The 24006-nt window shown below is 40.3% G+C and overlaps 1 protein-coding gene and 1 long non-coding RNA gene across 3 annotated transcripts in view; one reads left to right on the forward strand and one right to left on the reverse strand.

Moving 5' to 3' along the window:
• TMCC3 (transmembrane and coiled-coil domain family 3) overlaps positions 1 to 24006 on the forward strand; it is a 99841-nt gene that overhangs the window by 27844 nt on the left and 47991 nt on the right. The gene's annotated exons all lie outside the window — the stretch shown is intronic.
• Positions 16673 to 23132, reverse strand: LOC309351012. Its single transcript, XR_014160644.1, has 2 exons — positions 19990 to 23132; positions 16673 to 17162 (listed from the first exon to the last, which is right to left on the reverse strand). It is a non-coding gene; the product is annotated as an uncharacterized lncRNA (long non-coding RNA).

The raw sequence follows: 24006 nt of genomic DNA on the forward strand, positions 1-24006 counted from the left end.
CTCTATCCATCAGGGTTTTCCCCTGTAGAACTGTATATATTTAGGAATGGCTTTTCACATTTCATTCTCTTGAAAATGAATCTTCAACTGAATGGAAGTTCTGCAGAACCAGGGTTTGATGGACTGCATCATTCAATAGCAGTACAGTATTTTAATTTGAAATCCATATTAAGAAGATATTCCTGCAGGCATCTGACTTGATAAAATGGAGCACATTCTTAACATGTTTTTGAAAGCATATTGAATGTCTTTTCAGAGCAAACAATCCTGTTCCTTCTTGCCTTGTAGCTATGCAAAGAGAACATATTTTTGCTCGAAAACAGGGTTTGAAAGCAAGAAAGCATAACATTTAGTTTTAAGCTTCAGCCATAGAAACCGCTTCTGCGTTTGAAAGAGTCATGCAATGTTAAAGTTAACATACAAATAAAAGAAATTGCAAACATCGACTGTAAACATGATATCAATATGGGCATTGGTGTCTGTGGTGCAGTGGGTCATAGGTTGGTGGTTTGAGCCCACCCAAGGATGGCTGCTGTGGGTGGTGCTGTGGGTTAAACCACAGAGCCTAGGATTTGCCGATCGGAAGGTCAATGGTTTGAATCCCCGTGACGGGGTGAGCTCCCGTTGCTTGGTCCCTGCTCCTGCCAACCTAGCAGTTCGAAAGCACATCACAGTGCAAGTAGATAAATAGGTACCACTCCGGTGGGAAGGTAAATGGCGTTTCCGTGCGCTGCTCTGGTTCGCCAGAAGTGGCTTAGTCATGCTGGCCACATGACCCGGAAGCTGTACGCCGGCTCCCTCGGCCAATAAAGCGAGATGAGCACCGCAACCCCAGAGTCAGTCACAACTGGACCTAATGGTCAGGGGTCCCTTTACCTTTACCTTTTTAAGGATGGCTGCGGGCAGGATTCCTGCATTGCAAAGGGTTTGACTAGCTGGACCCCCCCGGTGGTATCTTCGAACGCTACAGTTCTATGATTCTATAATTGTTGATATTAATAATCAGGATTTTATCATACTACAAAGTATGTTTTCTTACAATTTTCATTTCTTGGATAATTAAAATATCTCATTTAACAACATGGAGTTTATTATCTTATAGGAACTTATTGTATTACCAGTTAGGTTATTTTGATCAGAAAGAGGTGGTAGAATGGTATACCACTTGAGACTGCATGGGTGATCACATTTCCCCCTATGTAAAATACTCCCTACAAAGACAAAATTAACAGAGCAGGCAAAGGTCTTGGACAGAACTTTTCTCCCTGTACTTTTCTATGTGTGTGTGTTTGAAGGCAGTAGCCTCAGTAATGGGATACAATGTTCCTTGGAATACCTTTCACTGATATGGAGCTTTCAGCTATGGATAGTGATGGGTGAATCTGTCAGTTTTTGATTCATTCAGTTTCCCATTTTTCCAACCTTAAGATCAGTTTTCCACATTTCCACACTGATGGAAATTCACCTGCATTTTTTCATGAATATCTCCTCTAATATACACATTTGTGTACAATTCTGTCTAAAATACAAAAAACTGCAAATCAGTTTCCTCTGATACAATGTGTTTTGTATATTGTTTTCTCTAATATATGTATTTTGCGCACACTTTACCTCAGTGTATGCATTTTTGTACACAGTATTTGTGTACAGCTGCATTGAATTGTATTGCAAAAATCAGAAGCCATGTTGCAAAATCTGAAGAAGTGAAAATTTTGAAGGATGAGCTGTGCAGTTCTCATATCGTTTCGGAAAGTGTGGATTAGTTAGGTTCATCTTAAAGTGTGGACTGAATGGTATGTCTCCCCCATTCCTACATATGAGCTGAATCCCTTTCACCTGTGCACAATATTGTGTTTCCCACATTTGCTGTTCTGATTACCAGGGTAGGTTATGAAAGAAAAAGTCAGTGGTAGCACAATGTGTAGGAACTGCAATGAAAAAAAGAGAGAGTAAGGAATGGATGGGATTTTGGCTAATTTAGACAGGACTCACTAAGTCCAAGAGTCTTTTTTTATGGCAGGACATCACCCTGGAATGTGAGGTGTAACTTCCTTTTAACCATTTCTACTGCAGATGGCATTCCCATTACTAGTGGGTAACCACAGTCACTCAGAGCACATCTAGATTTAGAGAACAAGGTTTTCAAGACCACTGAGCTCATGGCTTCTTCGCGGCCTCTCTCTGTATAGCAATAAATCACTGGAGTGGACACAGCTCATCCAGCTGTTAATGATATATTGTAGAAGGCTTTTGGCTAGTTCTGTGTTTTTTCTTTTAATCAGATGGGAAAAGGAAGCTGGGGAATGGAGAGTGTGGAACAGTGTAGGAAGAATCCAGCTTCTTTGCTATCAGCCTTTGCTTCTTTTGGGAGATTATCCTCCCACTCTGACAACCACAGGCTAAGAACCACGAATGCAGGCCTGCAATACAGCCTCCTGAATGTTTTTGCTATTTGGGAATTCATCCCTAGTATCAAAATTAGAGGCTACTACTAAAAATATGGGTTTTGGATAGGTTTTCCTTATCAGCAAACAGGTTCTATATCAGTCTAATAGGACATACTTATTTGCCTCACAGGAACATTGTGAAAGATAGTTATTTCTGTAGGCCACTTTGCGGACTGCTGAATGCTATTTCTGGGCTAATGTCGTTAATTCTCCCATTATCTCCCTACCACTATGAAAGTCCTATTGTCCAAAATGGGACAGAAGCTGCTTTCATCCTAATGAACACAAAGAAAATAACTCTTTCCAACTGAGATTATGCCTTGCCTTGCTTACTGCTTGTTCAGGTCTGACCCACTTTAGAAAGGACCAGTTCACTTTTATCTGCACAAGTTGAAAGAGCCTCAAAAAGCCGACATACTGCATTACAGCTATGATAAGAAAACACATTGGAGTAAGTGCCTTGTCCCATTGACATGTGTAGGATTAATAAGAACGTGCTATTTGAAGGCATAAAATGTCAGGATTCAGAATAGTTGTTTTCTAAAAGATGTTTTGCATTCGTTCACACACTTAGGTGAAATGAGTGTGGGTTGTGTACACATGGTGTCTTCATAGTCCTGGTATTGTAGGAAAAGTGGGCATTTCACATGTCAATATGTATGCTAAAAATCCACCTTATGTGGAAGTTGAAAAGATTCTGATAAAGTTTGTCCTTTGGAATCAGAAACTCACTTCATACCATGGTTTCAGGCATTTGAACCCCACCAGAGGAATGGAAGAAAATTCCCCTAGCACGTAGCTCAGTGGTAGAGCATGTAGTCTGCATGCCAAAGGTTGTGAGTTCAATCCCTTGCGTCTACAGATAGGGCTGGGAACAATTTCCGTCTGAAACTTTGGAGGCTGGCTACCAGTTGTGTAGAGTAGACAGTGCCAAGCTTGATGGACCAATGGTTTGATTCAGCATAAGGCACTTCATATTTGAATCTTGCCATCTGCCCCCTTGTACAACATAAGGATTGCATAGGTAGTAACTTGCAAATGGGAACAGAGGGGCTTTTAAAGTATAGTGTCCAGGCAGCAATTATGTGCTCTTTATGATCATTCTTTTCCAGTTATAGGGTGAATATGCTAAGATTACTAAGCTGTAGACTGCACTGGTGTTCATTCAACACCTGTTCTGCAATTATGCTGCTTTATGCAAATATGCAAATAGATGGGCCTCTCAAATCATGGCATGTTTTTAAATTAGAAACAGACATTAGGTTGATGTCATAGTCAACCACCTACTCTTCCTGTAACGCAAACAGTCCATCAACTATACAAAAGAAAATAAATCTGATTTGTTTCCCTGCTAAGCAAAATTTCCTTTGTCTTCCAGTTAATAAGCTTTTGATCTGATTTTGCTCTAAATTAGGAGCAGCTATTGTATGAATGGAACCGTCACTGTAAACTGAGCAGCCTGGCAACGAAGTCATGTCTACCCTATATTAAATGATCAAGTCTTTGTTCCAGAAGTCAAATGTTCTCTAGATGTTTTCACAGCCATATGGGAACCACATCGCTTACTCTGACTGGGACAATATTTTTAAACAACCCACCTACATAGGTGGGGCTTTCCCATTGAATCCTGTTCAGGCACAATGACAATTCTTTGGGAAAGGCCTGTGAATGCAGCCCCGAGTCATGCAGTTGGGCCATTTAAACTTTCTCCCAGGTAGGTGGCTGGGAAAATCTGCAAATGACAATGGAGTCACTTAACAATCTGCAGCCAGTAGGTAAGACAGAGTTTTGGACTGGTTTATGCGTCTTGCCACATCATAGAAAGGAAAGATGATATGTTCTACCTAAATGGTAATACAAAATCCCTTAGAATGGACCTTCACTGAAGCATTATTAGTACTACTGTTATTATTATTTATTATTATTAATTAGATTTATTACCTGCCCGTGGTCCCTGATCACCCACTTAATGTGTGCTGTCTGTATTGACTTGGTTAAAGGACAAAAATATGTTATGTGTAAATGAGTGCAAAATGCCCCTAGAAATAGTTGGCTGTGGTAACTGAATGAATGTGTGATGCATGAATCAGAGATATGTCAGACTGACTGCCTAGAAGGTGTGTCAATTCTGTGGCCTACTTTTCCCATTTCAGTACATTGCATTTGTCAACTCATTGAGTAAAAATCAACACTCCTTCGTTTCCAGTGGATTGGGTGATGATTGTAAGGGAAGTAACACCAAGCTACGGTGATTGGCTTAGATTGGCTCAGATTGGCACATTTAGCTGGGATAGGCAACTCTGTATTTGTGTGTGACTCAGTGAAACCAGACCAGGCTTGCTGTAGTGAAATTAGCAGCCAGGTGAATGTGTCTTCAGTATGAGATGGCTGATGTTATCTAGCTGTTTTTGTTTCAGAACTTCCTGCTTTCCAGCTCAAACTTTGCCACAGCTTTATGTACTAGAGAGATACATTCACATTTACTTATTATATTTATAAAACCATAAATATGGCAATCAGTTCTGAACATAGGAATGATTCTGATGGGAATCTTCTATTGTGCTCCACCACAGAAGTAGGTTTGTTTAAACCTGGTCGGCACATAGGGTAGGGTTGCCATATTTCAAACAGTGAAAATCCGGACATAAAAGTTGTTTTTTGGTTGTCCGCCTAGACACTGCAAGAGACAGCAGTATTCCAGATATGTCCGGGAAATTCCAGAAGTATGGCAACCGTCACCATATCCTGGCACTACCTTGAAAGAGGTATATGATGAGATGCAGCATTTGCATGGGGCAACTTTCTACAAGCAAACACAGCATTTGCTTGTCCTCCTCTGTATAAACTCTACCAGCTCATACGTAAAAAAACAACAACCCCCATGCCCTCACTTTTCCCATGTTTATTTATATAAATTATTTCAAACTGGAGTTTCTTCTCCCAAAGGAGAAGAAATTAAAAACAACTTAAAAACTAAGACTTATCCAGCCATGTATGAGAAAGTTGTAGACCAGCTGATCCATCTGAGATTAAGATCTCTTCTAAGGGTTTGCCCCCTCCACTTCCCTGGTATTATGTTACCCACTCTAAGATCTTTATTCTCCTCAGAAGAAACACATCTGTTGCCTTGGAAATGGGAACTCAATAGAACGTAACTGATGTGATGCTTAGGTACCCTGGAGATTTTCTCAACTTCTCTAGGTTACCCATGTAGAACTGGTGGGAGTAAGTGATGCACTTACTCCCTTGAGTCATGAACTCTTTGCACTGAGCACACACCAACAAACTGAGATTCTATGAAAGGTCAGAAAGTATAATAGTGAAGATCATAAATGGGAGACTGGAGGGGGAAGTTGACCATAAATGAATGTGTATACAAAAAGAGGAAATCCTTCATTGCAAACTGCTTCCTATACATGAATGGTGCAGAGCCTATGGCCTTCCATATGTTATTGGACTCCCCACTCCCATCAGCCCCAGTGAACATGGTCAATAATCTGTGATGATAGGAGTTGTAGTCCCAACATCTGGAGGGCCACAGGTTCCCAATCTCTGCTATACACTGAGGAAAAACAATGTTCTACTAAGCACTAGCTTGGAATAGTGTTGGTCAGAGTGGTATACGTTAAAACCAGTAAAGCAATATGAACAAACAGTAACAAAACTCACAGCAGCCAAAATATCTGAGAGCAGTTTTAATTTCCATTGCAAAAACACGCAGTGAGCCGTGCAATATAAATCTCCAGGGGGTGTGGGGAGAGTTGTATTGGATGGTTAATGTATACCTACTCAGGACACCTGTGAACTTTTCATCACTTTAAATGTAGAACAGTGCATATATTATAACAATAAGCATAAAAGTTAAAAACATTCACATCAGTTCCAGTTAAACATTCTTCCATCTAGTGATCCCTGGTTGACAGGGACAGTATTCTTTGGCCACCAGATGCCGGGGTATATGGGGAGGTTTTCAAATTCCTCCTGAAAATTAATAATTATGGGCACCGGAACACTTCACTGGGGAGGGCAATCCTCAAATGGGGAACGACCACTTAAAGGCCCAGGAAAGGAATATTAGAGACTGGGTGGTAGTTTTCTAAAACTTGGATCCAGGGAAGACCTCATCACTGCTTCTTTCTAGGTTGTGGGCATAACTCTCTCCTGCAGTGAGGCACCGACCACTCCCTTGCGCCATCCAGTCAACCTCCTCCTGCTAGATTTCATGAGCCATAATGGACCAAGGAGGCACATTGTTTGCCTCATTGCTGCAAGCATCATATCCACACCCTCAGGTTGCAACAGCTGAAACTGATCCCACTAGGTGTAATTCACTGATGCTCTAGAGATCTCCAATGAACATGAACCAATTATGGGAACAAGTTCAGCATGGATCTGAATGATTTTGCTCTCAAAGTGCTTTGCAAAGCTCTCATAATTTAGTGCATTTCACAGTGATGAAAGGAAGGTGCCTTAGCAGTGCACTCACTTTACTGCCAGTGAAATTCTCAGGTGCTCTAATTGCCTTATGACATCAGAGAATGTGTTATCTAGGCAAAACTAAGTCCAAGTCCAAATACTCGACTCTAAATTTACCGATGTCATGATAAATGAGCTGCAAGTTCGTGTCAGGAGTTCAGAAGGAGTTTCATTTTCAGAGAATTTCAACCAAAGCAACATAAACTCATTTTAAAGAGTGACTTCTGTTAGGACTTACGTTTCACAGAGATCATGAATCACTTTGTCTAGCTGCCGTGGGATCCAACTAATGGCTTAAAGCCAGACTAAATTAGTCAGGGTTTAGTCCCATCAAAATCATTGAGACTAAAGCATGAATAACTGGATCCAACTGAGTGTGTTTAGTTCAGAGCTTTCCAAACTGTGTGTAGTGACATGTTAGTGTGTTAACTCCAGTGTGTAGGTGTGTTGCACAAACACACCTGGAAAGGGGTTAGTTTAACCTCAAGTTTGCTAGTAAAACTGAATTACTGTGTTGTAAAATGATGCATGTCTAAAAAGTGTATCACCAGCATGAAAAGTTTGGAAAGCTATGGTTTAGTTGGTAGGATAATAAGATAACACTTTCAAAGAATGTTTTTGGTAGGTGAAACCAAGTCTCTGTGGTCTTGGTAAGTGCTTAATGTGGAATTTGCCAGTAATTTGGTATTAATGTTTAAAGACTGATTATGAGTAACCACAGATGAATAAGGCCAGGTAACGTACTTAGATATTCATACTAGATCTGTTCATTTAAGACACTTTATTTTAATTATGTGCACTTCACTGAAAAGATTCTTAAAATTTGTTAAGAACAGGAGGATACTTAACCGACACTCAACAAATAAAAGAATAAGGATACATAAATTGAGCCATTTAAAAATAGATATTTAAACCTATAAGAGAAGCAGAATGGTTAAAGAACACAAAATTTTCAGGTATCATGTACTTTGATCCTTTTTGTTTTTATGTCTTTAACATGCTGTATGTTGGTGGTTTCTGTCAGGTTTGTTTTAAGTATGGACTTTTTTTACCTTAGTACAAAGAAGTAGATCTTCAGGTGCTTTCCTACTCTGGGCTACCTTGATAAATTTGAATGAGTTAAAATGTTTTGATGAGTTAAAATGTTTTGATTGCTGCCAGTTCCTTTTGTTTGCATTTTTCTGAATAAGATACCACCCCTTGAAAAATAACCAGATTTATTCAGGATGTCTCTGCAACTTTTGAGCTGGAACATTAATGGCTGCAACATCCCGGAAAAAAGGAGGAAAATTTTTCATATATTAAAAAAAGAACAATTGGATATTATCTGCTTACAAGAAACACATGTGACTAGGCTCCATAGAAAGGTGTTAATAAAGGTGTTAATAAACAAAAGACTTGGTCAAGAATTCATATCTTCGGACAGAGTAAAGAAGCGAGGAGTGGTGATATATGCAAAAGAGAGCCTGTCACCTAAATTCTTATTCAAAGACGAACATGGAAGAATATTAGGAATTGAGATACAACATCAAGGAGAAAAGATTTTGATATTAGGAATTTATGCACCAAATGACGGGAAATCGGAATTTTACAAGAAGTTGCATGAGATTATGCTGGACTATCTGGACTACAACAACATCATTATGATGGGAGATATGAATGGGGTCGTATCGACAAACATGGATAAGTCACAAAATCAAAATGTTACAAAAGACGGCAGACTGCCAAAGACCTTTTTTGAAATGGCTGACAATATGGACTGGATTGACATTTGGAGAACTAAGAACCCCCTGGGAAGAGAGGGAACATTCTTCTCTGAAGCCCAACTGACTTGGACAAGAATCGACCAAATATGGATATCTAGAGGTCTGGCACCCAAGGTCAGAAAAGTGGAAATCTGCCCAAAGACCTGCTCCGACCATAATGCGCTGAAGATGGATATGACATTTTTGCCAACCGGCTCCTTTAGATGGAAGATGAATGATAGCTTGTTTAGAGATCAGGAGACTGTCAAGAAGGCCCAAAAAACCCTAAAGGATTATTTTGAAATAAATATGAACACTACGGTGGAAAAAAGAACTATCTGGGACGCAAGCAAAGCTGTGATGAGGGGGTTCTTGATACAACAGAACACTGTAAAGAAAAGAACACAAAATGAAAGGAAGGATAAGATTTTGCAGAAAATCAAAGAATTGGAGAAGAAATTAAGATCAAATCCGAAGTCACAGCCGATTCTGAGAGAAATTAAATTGTATCAAGCTCAATATTCCAAATTGATAAACCAAGAAATAGAATGGAAGATTAAATTAATGAAACAAAAAACTTTTGAATCGGCAAACAAATGTGGGAAACTGCTAGCCTGGCAGTTGAAGAAGAGACAGAAACTAAATACAGTTACAAACCTAGAAATTGAAGGAAGAAATATCCAGAACCCCATGGAAATTAGAAAGTGCTTCCAGAGATACTTTAAAAAATTATACACTCAAGGGCCGCAAGATGAGGTTGAGATTAAACAATTTTTGGAAAGAAATGGACTAACAAAGTTGTCACAAAAAAACAGATTAATCCTGAACAACAAAATAACACAGCAAGAGATTGAACAAGCTATCCAGAACATGCAATTGGGCAAATCTCCAGGGCCAGACGGTCTGACCTCCAAGTATTATAAGACACTAAAAGACTATCTGATCCAACCATTGATGGAGGTCTGTAATGAAATTATGGAAGGGAAGAAGGCGCCGGAATCGTGGAAGGAAGCTTTTATCACATTGATACCAAAATCCGAAGCTGAAAAGACACAACTTAAAAACTATCGTCCCATCTCCCTTCTGAATGTGGATTACAAAATATTTGCAGACATTTTGGCAAGTAGATTTAAAAGAGTTCTTAATGAAGTAATTCATAAAGACCAGGCAGGCTTTCTCCCAGGTAGACATATGTTTGCAAATACTAGGAACATTATTGACGTTTTGGAACTTTTGCAAACAGATATAAATACAAAAGCAGTGTTAATTTTTATAGACGCGGAGAAGGCCTTTGACAATATTTCTTGGAAATTTATGAAGGGAAATTTGAATGAAATGGGAGTGGGACGGGGGTTTGAGAATGGGATTGACGCAATATATTCAGAACAAAAGGCTAAACTAATAGTTAACAATGTGGTCACAGAAGAGTTCAAAATTGAAAAAGGAACACGACAAGGCTGCCCGATTTCCCCTTTGTTATTTATTTCGGTTCTGGAGGTGCTCTTGAACTTGATCAGAGGGGACCGGTTGGTGGAAGGGATTCAGGTCGGAGCGAAACAATACAAATTGAAAGCTTTTGCAGATGACCTAGTTTTGACTCTGCAGGAGCCAGAATCTAGTACGAAAAGAGTATTACAACTGATACAGGATTTTGGTCGGGTGGCAGGATTTAAATTAAATAAACAGAAAACTAAAGTGCTGGGAAAAAATTTGACAGATACAGAGTCGGAAAGGTTTCAGAGAGAAACAGAACTAACTATGGTTAAAAAAGTAAAATACCTAGGGGTAAACATAACAGCAAAAAACCTGAGTCTATTTAAGGATAATTATGAAAAATGTTGGTCTGAAATTAAGAGAGACTTGGATAGTTGGACAAAATTGAAGCTTTCTTTGTTAGGCCGAATTGCTGCTATCAAGATGAATGTATTGCCAAAAATGTTGTTTTTGTTTCAAACATTACAGATCGTGGACAAAACGGAGTGCTTCCGGAAGTGGCAGAAAGATATATCCAGATTTGTCTGGCAGGGCAAAAAGCCCAGAATTAAGTTTAAGATATTAACAGATGCGAAAGAAAGAGGGGGCTTTGCCCTGCCAGACTTAAAGTTGTACTATGAAGCCGCAGCTTTTTGCTGGCTAAAAGACTGGCTACTTCTCGAAGACACTGACGTGTTGGACTTGGAAGGTTTTAACAATGCTTTTGGTTGGCATGCATACCTATGGTATGACAAAGTTAAGATCAATAAGGCCTTTAAGAACCATATTGTCAGGAAAGCAGTGTTTAATGTCTGGACAAAATACAAAGACTTACTGGAAAATAAAACTCCAAGGTGGCTCTCACCTCTGGAGGCTAAGGCCCTAAAAAGACCCAATATGGAGGCTAAATGGCCAAAATATTGGGAAATATTAGAAAAAGATGGAGACAATTGGAAATTGCAGAGTTTGGAGAAAATGAAGGATAAGGTGCGAGACTGGTTACATTATGCTCAGATTAAAGAAGTTTTTAAAAATGATAAAAAGTTAGGGTTCCAGGTGGAGAAATCGAAGTTAGAAACTGAATTGTTAGAACCAAAGACTAAGGTATTATCAAGAATGTATAACCTGCTGTTAAAATGGAATACACAAGACGAAATGGTTAAATCGGTTATGATAAAATGGGCACAGGACATTGGGCATAACATTATGTTTGAGGACTGGGAAAGGTTGTGGACCACTGGGCTGAACTTCACCGCATGTAATGCTCTGAAGGAAAATGTAATGAAAATGATATATAGATGGTACATGACCCCAGTTAAACTTGCCAAAATATACCATTCGTCTGATAATAAATGTTGGAAATGTAAAGAAAACGAAGGAACATTCTTTCACCTCTGGTGGACCTGCCCTAAAGTGAAGGCCTTCTGGGAAATGATATATAATGAGCTGAAAAAGGTATTTAAGTATACCTTCACTAAGAAACCAGAGGCCTTCCTTCTGGGTATTGTCGGCCAGAAGGTGTTAAAGAAGGACCGAACATTCTTTATGTATGCAACAACGGCAGCAAGGATACTCATCGCAAAAAACTGGAAAACTCAAGATCTACCCACACTGGAAGAGTGGCAGATGCAACTGATGGACTATATGCAACTGGCCGAGATGACAGGCAGAATCCGTAACCTGGGAGAAGAGAAGATGGAGGAAGACTGGGAGAAATTCAAGAAGTATCTACAAAAACATTGTAGTTTGGTTGAATGCTAAGAAGGATGCTAGATTATAAAAAACTGGCCACCACTAAATTAGATTTGAAATTTGATGATAAGTGAGACTAAAGAAAATATAAAATTTTTTGGAAGAAGTGCTAGATTATATTTGAATGAGTGGATATGAGATTGTAAACAAGTTGATAATTTGTTTGGAAAAAACTTTTAACGATGTAAATGGGAGCGGGAGACGTGAGGAAGTCCAAAGAAGTGATGAAATTATGTCTGTGATAGAAGTAAGACTGTTTATTATTTGTGCATTTATATTTAAAAACTTTAATAAATATTTATAAAAAAAAATAAAAATAAAGCATGAATAACTGGATCCAACTGAGTGTGTTTAGTTCAGAGCTTTCCAAACTGTGTGTAGTGACATGTTAGTGTGTTAACTCCAGTGTGTAGGTGTGTTGCACAAACACACCTGGAAAGGGGTTAGTTTAACCTCAAGTTTGCTAGTAAAACTGAATTACTGTGTTGTAAAATGATGCATGTCTAAAAAGTGTATCACCAGCATGAAAAGTTTGGAAAGCTATGGTTTAGTTGGTAGGATAATAAGATAACACTTTCAAAGAATGTTTTTGGTAGGTGAAACCAAGTCTCTGTGGTCTTGGTAAGTGCTTAATGTGGAATTTGCCAGTAATTTGGTATTAATGTTTAAAGACTGATTATGAGTAACCACAGATGAATAAGGCCAGGTAACGTACTTAGATATTCATACTAGATCTGTTCATTTAAGACACTTTATTTTAATTATGTGCACTTCACTGAAAAGATTCTTAAAATTTGTTAAGAACAGGAGGATACTTAACCGACACTCAACAAATAAAAGAATAAGGATACATAAATTGAGCCATTTAAAAATAGATATTTAAACCTATAAGAGAAGCAGAATGGTTAAAGAACACAAAATTTTCAGGTATCATGTACTTTGATCCTTTTTGTTTTTATGTCTTTAACATGCTGTATGTTGGTGGTTTCTGTCAGGTTTGTTTTAAGTATGGACTTTTTTTACCTTAGTACAAAGAAGTAGATCTTCAGGTGCTTTCCTACTCTGGGCTACCTTGATAAATTTGAATGAGTTAAAATGTTTTGATGAGTTAAAATGTTTTGATTGCTGCCAGTTCCTTTTGTTTGCATTTTTCTTCCACACTAATGACTTCCAAACAACCTGTGGCGCACTTGGAAATGTTCAAGTGAACATTTATGTGTAGCCTTCATAGAGAAGCAAAGCAGCCCTTCCACTGAAAGCTGTTACCTAGCACTTGGATCTGCATAGTGACTTTGTCAATATAAGATGTGTAACCGTGCAAGCTGTGTTAAAGGAGTGAGGGAAGGTGTGGTGCATGACTTTTGTCCTGTCCCGAGCCTGGATGACTAAACTCCTTTCTAAGTGACAGAGTTTCCTCAGTATCAATATGCCTTTTTAAAAATCCACCTTTCTCTTCTGTCTGCTTCCCTTTCTTTTGATTGGAGATAGGGTTGCCAAATGTGAGAGAGGACAGGACTCCTGCATCTTTAATAATCGTTGTGTAGCAGAGAGAATTTCAGCAAGAGTAGCTTATCATGGAAGCTACTCTTGCTGAAATTCTCTCTGGAGCAGTTCTTGCAGGGGAGAGGGCTCAGCCGAGGAGGGAAGCAGGTAAGGGGAGGGAGGACAGGAAGGGGAAGTACCATTTGTGTAGGTGGAAGTCCATTGCCACAAGTGGGATGCCACCATTGGATGTCACTCTTAATACACCTTTTTATAGCTCCAGGTGGTATACCAGCTGCTACTTTTCATGGAGAAAATAGCTCTGGCCACTGCCACATATGCTTTAGTTACCGGTAGATTTGGTTATGCACATGCAAGGGGCTGCCTTTCAGGAATGTTTGGAAACTACAGTACACTACAGTTGTGCATAATGCTGTAGCCAGGAAGTTATCAGGGCTTTGTTATTTGGAGCATATTTTGCCAGTACTGTTAGGTCTGTATTGGACTTTGGTATATTTTCAAGCTTATAACCTTTAAAAGGTCCTATAGAGCTTGGGCCCAGAGTATTTAATAACAATCTGCTTCTGGCTGATTCTGCCTGCCTAGTGGGCTCATTGCAAGCTGTCCCATAAAACTTCCCCTGCAGTTTTATATATACACACACATGTGCTTTTTTTCCTAAAAACATTTTTTAGGGGTACTCTCATTTTGACTCAATAAAATCACATTTCATAGTTCAAATCGGGAAAAATAAATACAGTAAATGGACAAAAGTACAAAGATTCACAAAGTGTTTAGGGGTATGCGTACCCCTAAATTTCGCCACTTAATCTTCCCATCACCCAAAAGAAATTAGGAGGGACTCCTTAGCTAAGCCTGAAGGCAAAGGGTTAAGCAGCCACTCCCCCGTGCTCCAAACATGCCACTTTCTATTTAAAAACAAAAACAAAAAAGATTGGGAATAGTTACATAAAACTGTATTTGATGTATAGTTTGGCCTCAATCAATATTTACTTCTTTTGAATCTATTTATATTGCCTATCCGTTTTATATTTCCAGGGCACTTGATAGTATAAAACTGTATAAAACAGTATAAAACTGTTAAAATATAAATCTAAAATTAAAATTTGGAGTGGAGTGTCATCAATATGTAGATGGCTCCCAGCTCTGTCTCTCTGTTCCATGTGAATCTGGAGAGGCATTTGAGGTGCTAGACCAGTGCTTGGAAGCAGTGAAGCACTGGATGTGGCTGAAACCTGGAAAGGCCATAGGGTACCTGCAGGTGGTGCTGTACTGAATACAGTATCTTAATATATGAATAGGTTCATATGGTAGTTGTTGAGCTTTTTTTTTACAAAAATGCCAAAAAAATAACCCTGTGATTTTTTGATTGACTTGCCTAAGATCCCAGGACAAAGCACCACCTTTTGGAAATTCCCCCTGGACATCAATTCCGCCTTTGAAATCCCAGTAATGTCCAGGAAAATCTGGACGTATGACAGCCCTCTCATATGGAGACAGGAATTTGAATTAGGCTAGCAATTTCAAATACACCCCAATGGCCTATTTATTCAATCTCTCCCTACCTATATACACTTAGGAGCAACATCTGCACCAGCCATGTCATAGGAACATAGAAAGCTGCCTTATATTGAGTCAGATCAATGATTCATCTAGCTTAGTATTGTCAACAACGGCCAGCAGCAACTTTCCAGGCTTTCAGGTAAGGGACATTTCCTCATCTATCTGGAAATGCCCAAGTTGAACCTGGGAACTTTTGCTTGCAAAGCAGATGCTCTACAACTGAATTATGGTCCTTTCCTGTCACCATGACAGAAGAGACAATATGGTGTAATGCATCTTCCAAAAATAGCAGCACACCCCAGCCCATATGTACAGGTGCCCACAGGTAGACTAAAGCTCAGAAGATAGGTCATGCGACTCAAGGCTGTCTCTGTCTGGTTCCATGTTGTGAACCCTTAAAGCTCACAAGGGGGAGCTCTGAGACTCCACTTCCCAACTCTGATTGGGCAGGGAACATTAAAATACTGCAAATGATTTTTAGTTGAACGTATTTAGGTTTTTAGTACTGCTTTATCTATAGTAGATATACTATGGTGGCCTAATTTAAACTAATTTGGGACTTTTCTGAAGTTCAAAACAGAAAAGTGACATTTCAAAGCTTTTACTTGGAAGAAAATTCTTGTCTAAATCAAATGGGGTTGATTACTTTTCAGTGTAAATGTGTTTCAGGCAGAAATATAATGAGTATGTTTCTGAAATCATCTGTTGAGTCAGACATAGGGTAAGAACTAGCAAGAAACTTTAACCAACAGTAATTCATGACAGTTTCCACGACAATGGTTTTATCTCTGCTACTGCAGAATATGTAATCTAATATTGTTTTACATTTCATATGCATGTCCCCAAGATGTCGTAATCTGACCACTGTTGATAGCTGACTTGTGTCATATTTCTATGATAACTGTAGAAGAACAAATGTAGTTTAATATCTGAGAGAGGGAACACAATTCTTTGGATGGTTAAGATTTACAAGAGAAAATCTGTAAGTGGTCTGTCTTGTAAGAAAACTAGGCTTTATGTCTTGTGTCATTCTGATTTTCTTGCTTGACTGAATTTTGCTATTATTTATCACATGTATAGCGCTTGGTCTCCAATGCATGACATAACTATCATCATTCTCATTTCAAAGAGATATCTCTGTGTGTATGTGTGAAAGAGAGAGAGAAAAAAATGTTGATGAGCTCATTGGTTAGGATTTGAAACTACCCTATCTATGCCAAGTCCTGTTCTTCATATACTAAAAACATTTGGCTTACACAGATTTCTATTACTGAAAGGAAAATAATGGGAGCATCAATTATTGCTGTCAGTCTTTTGTACTCTGCAAAATACTAACATCTACAGTCTGAAAATTGCATAACTGAGTGCAGGATTACAACACGAGGTGTGTTGCAAAGTGTCTGTATGTTGACACATTCTCAAATTTATCAATGGATGTGCATCTTTGTTCCTCTACAAATCATCTACAGGGTGACTTCATCGCTCAGAAAATATTTGTAAGTAAAATATTACAGATTGAATATCTAGGATTTTCAGTATTTAATCACTGCAATACTTCTTTTCAGGAATTATTATCAGAATTATAACTATGATTCAGTTTTTCATCATGTAGCAATGAGTGGCAGAAAAACTGTTGCCCTTTGCATGCTGAAACAACATATTGGCTCCCCTCTCCCCTAAATATTGGTTCCATGCAACAAATACAAACCCTCAGACAGGAAAAATGAATTTATTGTATTTAAGTTATAAAAGCAGGGGAGGCAAAGTTTCTAACTCCAGCTAAGTCATTGTTGTTGTTGTTTAGTCGTGTCCGACTCTTCGTGACCCCATGGACCAGAGCACACCAGGCACTCCTGTCTTCCACTGCCTCCCGCATTTTGGTCAAACTCATGCTGGTAGCTTCGAGAACACTGTCCAGCCATCTCGTCCTCTGTCGTCCCCTTCTCCTTGTGCTCTCTATCTTACCCAGCATCAGGGTCTTTTCCAGGGAGTCTTCTCTTCTCATGAGGTGGCCGAAATATTGGAGCCTCAGCTTCACGATCTGTCCTTCCAGCGAGCACTCAGGGCTGATTTCCTTAAGAATGGATCAGTTTGATCTTCTTGTAGTCCATGGGACTCTCAAGAGTCTCCTCCAGCGCCATAATTCAAAAGCATCAGTTCTTCGGCCATCAGCCTTCTTTATGGTCCAGCTAAGTCATAGATGCTATATGGGAAGTATGGATATGATAAAATTATTCCCAACACAGTTTACAAGAACCAAGTCTAAACAGGTGGCAGAGAGCAAGAAACATAAATTTCATTGACATTCTAGTAGTGTATAGTCAGTTATAAGACATTTTTAAACCTAAAATATTATGTTAATGATACAAACTCTGCTTTTTGTCAAAACAATGCATTTCTCAAAGAGTCAAGACTGCTTGAGGGGAAAGTAGTTATGAGGTCAATAACATAAAATTTGCAGGAATCTTGAGATTCCTTTCAAGGCCTGGGCAGATGTTCCTGTTTCTAGAATATTGAGGTGTCTGCTTATGTACTGTGAAAAACTGAGAAAGAAATGTCCTTGCATAAAAGAGTAAAAACATAACTGGCCTGTTAATTAATTAGTCTGTTGATTATTCCATTCCGTTGATCCCAGTGATAAAACAGCAAACATTTTTAGAAAATAAATAATAATAATAATAATAATAATTTATTATTTATACCCCGCCCATCTGGCTGGGCCTCCCCAGCCACTCTGGGCGGCTTCCAAAAGAATATTAAAATACTATGATACATCAAACATTAAAAGCATCCCTAAACAGGGCTGCCTTCAGATGTCTTCTAAAAGTCTGGTAGTTGTTGTTCTCTTTGACATCTGGTGGGAGGGCATTCCACAGGGAGGGCGCCACTACCGAGAAGGCCCTCTGCCTGGTTCCCTGTAACTTGACTTCTCGCAGTGAGGGAACCGCCAGAAGGCCCTCGGTGCTGGACCTCAGTGTCCGGGTAGAATGATGGGGGTGGAGACGCTCCTTCAGGTATACTGGACCGAGGCCGTTTAGGGCTTTAAAGGTCAGCACCAACACTTTGAATTGTGCTCGGAAACGTACTGGGAGCCAAAGAACTCCTGAATACTTCTATTGCCAATTTCAGTTGATGCTGGAGCATTTTAAAAGGGCATTGACATAAATGCAGCAGTGTTGGGTATTGTAGACACTAAAGATCTGTAATTTATTAGCTAATAGCCTTTTAAATATGTTTTGAACTTGATGCTTTTGGTAAGTTGTTCCTGAATTATTACAGTGTAACAGTAAATTGCTAACGCTGTGTCTCTCTATAATTCAGCAATTCATCAGTGCAATATGAACAAGGCTTCTATAGAAATCCAATAGACACAAGTGGATTTTTTTTTTAAAGCATATGATATTGGTTACAGAAATGTAGAATTGCAGCAGTTTCATCTGACTTGAAAAGCTCATTTAGACCTATGCAGGCAAAGTCGAGAGCTCCCTTGGCAGTAATTGTAAAATGGGACATGGACTTTGCATTTATGAGAATCAGTAGCTGATGATGGCCTCAGTTCATTTAAACTCCAAATGTATGTAGCATGAAATAGATTGTCTGCTGTTTTCCATTTAAGTATTCATTGAATGTTTGGGCCACAAAATAAACTGTGATTGGAAACTAAACCCTTATTAAATGCAATGAACACACATTCATAATTTCTGTGTTAGGAGATTTAGAGAGACACCTCCAATACACCTTTGGGCTTTAGCAGTTTAAGCGCTTTAAGTAATGTACAGCATGCAGATATTTCCTCTATGACTATTCCTTTTTAAATGGGCTATTACACAAGACTACTTAATGCATCATTACCCATTCTATTACCCTGTTATATAGGTTACATAGTTACAGAACTGTGATTTTCTAATTTCAAAGGAGGATTTGCATAATGTGGGGCAAGCCAGGGAAAATCACTTGCAGAAAAATGGGCTATGCACACATTATCTAAAGGCCATGATTTTACCCAGTTTTTGACTAATGGTTTTAACATGCTAAATGGCTGGTTTTAAGGACTGATCCCAAGGTTGTAAAATAAATGTGTAGTGGTACATAGGAGACACCAATTCCCTTCACAGAGCTACAATTCACAGAGTGGTTTAACAGTCAATCCCTCTTCACAGGGAATGGTAGCCCTGTGAGAAGTGTAGGAGTCTCCTAACAACTCTCATCACCCTTAGTAATCTACAGCTTCCAGAATTCTTTGGGGGAAGCCACAACTGTTTAGAGTAGTACAGTGGTACCTCGGTTTAAGAACTTAATTCGTTCTGGGGGTCCATTCTTAACCTGAAACTGTTCTTAACCTGAGGTACCACTTTAGCTAATGGGACCTCCTGCTGCCGCTGTGCCGCCGCAGCACGATTTCTGTTCTCATCCTGAAGCAAAGTTCTTAACCCGAGGTACTATTTCTGGGTTAGCGGAATCTGTAACCTGAAGCGTCTGTAACCCGAGGTACCACTGTATCATAGAGCTTTTAAATGTATGGTGTGAAAGCGGCCTAAGTCAGAGCACATGCAACAGAAAGAATCATATACTGCTGCCCTGTTTACCCAAGTCATTACTTCCCTGCCATAGGCAAGTTTTAAATTGCAATCTCTTCTAGGCAGAGGCCCGTCCTCACGCGCACACTATAAATAATATAAATTATGTATTTTGTGTATTTTTATGTTGTGAAACACTCTCAGATCTAATGGGTATAGGGCGGTATACAAATCTAAACAACAACAACAAACGTATGAACCCAAACTTGAAGAACTTCTTTTATTCTCTGCTTAGCTTTTACTTTCTATACATAGGTGAGAAAAGTAAATCCAGATTCATAAATATAATGCAAGCCAATTGCTTTCACCTTATGACTATTTTGGGTTATTAGGGCAAATGGCAAATGGTTTCAACTACCTGAGTAAGTTTATGTAGTGTGCCACAACAGTTGGTGTGGTTTTGTGTCCGTTGTATTAGACTGAGAGATGCATTTGCCTTAGCAGTTGGAATACCTCATTTAATGAGATCGTGAAAGGATGACAGTTACTTGGAGTGTTCATTGATAGTGTTCTTGTGAAATACAGCATGTCCTGTGTCACACAGCCATGCCACTCATTCCTTGGCTGATACAGAACTGGCACTGATAGTTGCTGCAGCTTATTGCTATTTACATGGCAGGCCAAATAGCATTTGGTTGAAAGTTACTTTCCTTGTGATCATAGCGTACTGGAAAATGAGAAAAGCATGGACAGTCAAACCTTTGTGATTTCCTGCATAGTGGCTATTATCTGTCATACAAGGTCAAACAGATAAGGTCTGAAATGCTTTTTCTGTCAACAACAGAGAGCTCATACAATAATAAGAAGCCTTAGTTGTGATGCAGTGCTTCATAGACAGAGCTCTTCCTGCTCACTAAACCCTGTTACCTCGTCAGCTTCCAACACCACCTCCCCCCAATCTGCTCCCTCTTGACCACTCATTGTTGTCCCACCATCAATCCCCTGGCTCTGAGCCTTCTTCCCCTGGGGGTTCCCCAGCTTGTGCCTCTCACCACTCCTCTGCATCCAGCCATGACACCAGACAGGGCGCTGGTCCACCAGCTGAAGCTGATGGAAGACATTCCATGCCACCAAGGCCACCTGAGCCTCAAGTGACAGCAGTGGATCCAGAAGAACCTTCTAGCTGCATACTTGCTTCTTCAGAGGGATTGTAACTCCATCAAGTCCCATCCATCTGGTCTAAGGAGCCACCCACTAACAGTGCCTCAGTTTTACCTGGATTGAGCATCGGTTTATTGGCTCTCATCCAGCCCATTGCCAAGGCAAGAAAACGGTCCAGTACATCCACTGCCACACTTGCAGATGTAAAGGAAAAGTAGAGCTGTGTGTTATCAGCATACTGCTGCTAGCGTTCTCCAAAACTCCTGATGACCCCACTCAGTGGTTTCATGTAGATATTAAACAGCGGGGGATAAAATAGAACCCTGAGGAACCCCACATTAAAGGTTCCATGGAACTGAAGAGCACCCCCCCAAAGCATCACTCTCTGGAAACAACCACCCAAGTAGGAGGACTGGAACTGCCGCAAAACAGTGTCACCCAGCCCTAAAGCAAAGAGCCAATCCAGAGGATATCATGGTTGATGGTATGATAAGCCACTGAGAGGTCAAGGAGAATGAACAAGAACATGTCCGTCCGTCCCCCCCGACAGAAATCATCATACAGGGTGACCAAAGCAGTTTCTGTGCTAAAACCCAGCTTAAACCCTGATTGAAATGAATCTAGAAAACCGTTTTCCTCCAAGAGCACCTGGGTCTAGTCTGCAACCACCCACTCAAGAACCTTGCCCAAGAAAGGGATATTGGTAACTGGCCAGTATAATTACTTAGATTTTCTGAATCCAGGGAGGGGTTGTTGAGGAGGGGCTTTACCATTGCCTGCTTGAAGCAGGCAGGGACCACTGCCTCTCACAAGGAGGCATTAATTATCTCCCTGGCCCAGCCAGCTGCCCCCTGCCTGCTAGTTTTTATCAGCCAAGGGGGCAAGTGGCTGCCCTGACCAATTCAAGCACCTTGTCTGCACCCTCAAGCCTTACTAACTGAAACTCACCCGACATAACAGGACTAGACAGCTAGTTTTGTGCAAAGTGCATACATTTGGCAGCTTCTGATCAAGTTCATATGCCATCCTTCACTGGTAGCACACTAAGGCTTGCTTCTTCCAAAAACAACAACAGATAAGGTAGTGAACCTCTGTCTGAACTGTACTACCTTAAACTGCAGATGGGAGTACATGATTAAATGATCCTTCATACAAAAAATTCCCTGTGGATTTAATGTAAATTGGGGAAGGAGAATTCAGTCATGTGAGTTCATACCTGCACAGTCTGGACCTAGGTTTACCGCCTCAACAGCTGTTTGTGGAACTAGGCCTAAAGTTTCTATGAACCAGATTGCACTCATTACAGAGGGTAATTCTGCTATCTATCCAAGCATATGCACTGAAATGGTAATAATTTTGGAAAGGAGAAGATAATTGATATTATATATGTAGTTATACATACAGATGGAAAACTGCCCTGTGAGCTATCTATCTTCTTTATGCTATCAGTGTTTCCATGCAGCTTACTTGATATTTTGATTCTGCACAATTAACTGCTGACTGTGGTGTTTCCTACGCATAGAATGGTTAGTAAACCATGCAAGCAATTATGGGAATATTTCAAAATCTGAATTAAACCCCTTGAGCATCTGCAGGTGCAATATATATATGCATGTCTCATGGGTGCTGTTACTTGAAGCTTGAAAACAAAGTTGTATAGTGCACCATGTTTGCTTCTGCTTACAATTTGAACACGCTGCAGCCTTGATCATACCAGCTAGTTTGTAAAGGGTGCTTAATGTGGATAACACTGTTGCATTTACAGAGGATTGAACCAAATGTCCTTCAGATTATTATTAGACAATTCTGTGCAGGTGTCCAGCATGCATGCATCACAATAACTGTTGTGAGTAGATAGAATTCAGATTGTGTTTGTGAATTTGAACTCCTGATCCCCACATTTCTGGTCATCCTACAAACATAAGAGCTTTACAAGATCAGAACAAATGCCCATCTATTTCTCAGAGTAGCCAGCCAGATGCCTGTGAGAGGCCTGCAAGCAGGACATGAGCACAACAGGGCTCTCCTGCTCCTGTTGCCCAGCAACTGGCATTCAGATTTCAACAGTGTACCACCTCTGATACTAGACGTAGTATCTTGGCATAATGACTACATAGACATTGATCAGTCTAATCCCTTTTTCATAGAATCATAGAATTGTAGAGTTGGAAGGTACCCTGAGGGTCATCTAGTCCAACTCCCTGCAATGCAGAAATCTCAACACTTGGTCCCCCATCCAATTTGAAACCATACCGGACCCTGCTTAGCTTTGCACATGTGCTAGCAGTTTTACTGCTGCACCACTTAAAGCTACTCAAGTTGGCATCCATTACTACTACATCTTTTGGGTGGTGACTTCCATAGTTAAACTCAGTGAAGATGTACTTTGTTTTGTTTGTTCTGAATCTTCCAATAGTCAAGTTAACTGGATGAGCCTGGTTCTGCTATTATGAGAGAGGGAGGAAAGCTCTAATTTCTTTTCGCCACTCAGTGCATAATTTATGTCTCACTAGTACGTTGTGGCGCTGTGGGTTAAACCACAGAGCCTAGGACTTGCCGATCAGAAGGTTGGTGGTTCTAATCCCCGTGACGGGGTGAGCACCCGTTGCTCGGTCCCAGCTCCTGCCCACCTAGCCGTTAGAAAGCACGTCAAAGTGCAAGTAGATAAATAGGTATCGCTCTGGCGGGAAGGTAAACGGCATTTCCGTGCGCTGCTCTGGTTCGCCAGAAGCAGCTTAGTCATGTTGGCCACATGACCCGGAAGCTGTACGCCGGCTCCCTCGGCCAATAAAGCGAGATGAGCGCCGCAACCCCAGAGTCGGCCATGACTGGACCTAATGGTCAGGGGTCCCTTTACCTTTACCTAGTACGTTACTCCTTACTTAAGCCTTTAATAAATGAAAAAGCCCCAAATGTTGCAAATGCGTCATCATCAAGGAATTGCTCCAGCCCCATTTAGGTCAGTGCTACTCAAAGGCGACACCATCAGAGCCCAGGTTGGATGGTGCACTTCAGGGACCAAACATGATACCAGTGTTTGGCATATTGTGTGGGGGCGTTGCTAGTCCACCATCTCAGATAGCTTGAGAAGCACTTATTCGTCACCCTGTTCCAGTTGTACAGTATCCTGTTTGAGGTGTAGAGACCAGTTATTGTGATAATCAGAGTATAAGTTATATGTTGCATTCAGGGACTTCCGGGTTGGCGCCATCGCCAAATGGCGGACTCCCTCCGAGCTCCGGAGGGAGCCTGCTCGGCAGGGGCTGGGTTCTACCGCGCCGGCGACGCGGGGACCCTCAAAAACCATGGGCGCTGAAACCCATGGGCATGGTGACTCGGCGGGCACCGTTTGCGCCCCCCCGACCACGC

This window comes from Podarcis erhardii (genome assembly GCF_964252035.2).
Source record: "Podarcis erhardii genome assembly, chromosome: 10".
Classification (NCBI taxonomy): domain Eukaryota; kingdom Metazoa; phylum Chordata; class Lepidosauria; order Squamata; family Lacertidae; genus Podarcis; species Podarcis erhardii.